Here is a 1,708-nt window from a genome sequence, read left to right on the forward strand (position 1 = left end):
TATGAGTCGCAAGAGACTCGATGGCACATAACAACAACAACAATATCAGAAAAAGGGAAATTCTAGAGCACTTAATTGTGTCCATGCTGAGGCTGTACATAAATCAAGAAGCAATTTTTGAAACAGAATGAGGAGATTTACATGGTTTAACATCAGAAAAGGTGTTCATCAGAGCTGTATCACTATACCTATTCAATCTATTTGCTGAGGAATAATCCAGGAAGCTGAACTATATGCAGAAGAACAAGGCATCAAGGATTGCAAGCCTGTTAACAGTCTTCATGATATGCAGATGATAACTTTCCTTTCTAAAAGTCAAATGAGTTTAAATCATTTATTGAAAAAGATCAAAGACTACAGCCTTCATTAGGGATTACATCTCACCATAAAGAAAATAAAAATCTTTACATCTGAACCAATAAGCAACACCAGGATAAATGAAGCAAAGACTGAAGTTAAAAATTATTTCATTTTACTTGGATTCACAATCAATGGCCCTGAAAATAACAATCATGAAGTAAAAAACTGTTTTGTACTGGGCAAATCGACAGCCAAAGACCTCTCTAAAGGCAAAAGAACAAGGATGTTAGTTTAAAGACTAAAGTGTACCCGACCTAAGTCACAGTCTTCTGGTGAATTAGTCCCCAGTGAGGACCATGGCTAACCCAAAGTCCACGTGTCTCTAGAGGTTCAAATGCACCAGAAGCTCTGTAAGAGAAAGATGGACAATTTCCTCCTGTGATGATTTAAAGACTGGAATCCAATGGAGGATCATTACTGGTCAAAATCAATTCTACGGCAGATAGTTTTTCTTATGCATTTGAAAGTTGAAAAATGTTTAGCGAGCATCAAAGAAGAGTTGATGTCTTTAAAATACAGTGTTGGCAAAGGATATCAAATATTCAATGAACTTCCAAAATACAAACAAACCAGTCTTGGATGGGTACAATAAGCATGTTCTTTTGATGATAACAATGGAGAGATTTTGTCTTACAATACTCTGTCGTAGAGAGAAGCCAATCCCTGGAGACACTATGCTTGGTAAATTGGAAGGTCAGTAAAAAGGAGGAAGACTCTACAAAATGGATTGACATGGGGGCTGCAGCAGCAGATTCAAGCATAGCAGTAATTGTGGGGGTGGCACAGGACTGCATAGCATTTTCCGTTGTGTAGAGATAGGGTCACCATGAGTTGGAAGCAACTTAACAGAACCAAATAACCTAACAATAGGATATAGATGAAATCGTTTTAGGACTGTTACAAGAACAATATTTGTATATTTAATCTCACATTATTTATTAAAGATACTGTTTCCAAAGTTACTTAGGTTATCTTTTCATTCGTGCTCCATAAATTATGTTTATGTGGTTCATTTTTTTTATCTAATTGGTTCATTTGTTACTGCTTGCAATTTTCACCATCTTCCACCCTGGTTGATTTCAAATATTTGAATTTGGCCATCCACTTCTGACATAGCAGGCCTTTGAAAACCCCATGTACTACATAGAGAGCACACCTAGTCTAGGAGATACGGCAACTGAGGCTGAGCCATCAAATAAGATTGACAAGGGATAGAGCAGGGTTTAGGGCTGTTTTACATAGGTCGATGTGAGTCACAGGCAACTCGATAGCATATAACAACAACAAGAAGAACGCAAAAGTTGGAAACAGAGAAGAAGAATCAGTAGTTGGAAAACATGGACTTGGT

Source organism: Elephantulus edwardii, unplaced genomic scaffold (genome assembly GCF_000299155.1).
Source record: "Elephantulus edwardii isolate Elephantulus edwardi_28Jun2011 unplaced genomic scaffold, EleEdw1.0 scaffold00030, whole genome shotgun sequence".
NCBI classification, from domain to species: Eukaryota; Metazoa; Chordata; class Mammalia; order Macroscelidea; family Macroscelididae; genus Elephantulus; species Elephantulus edwardii.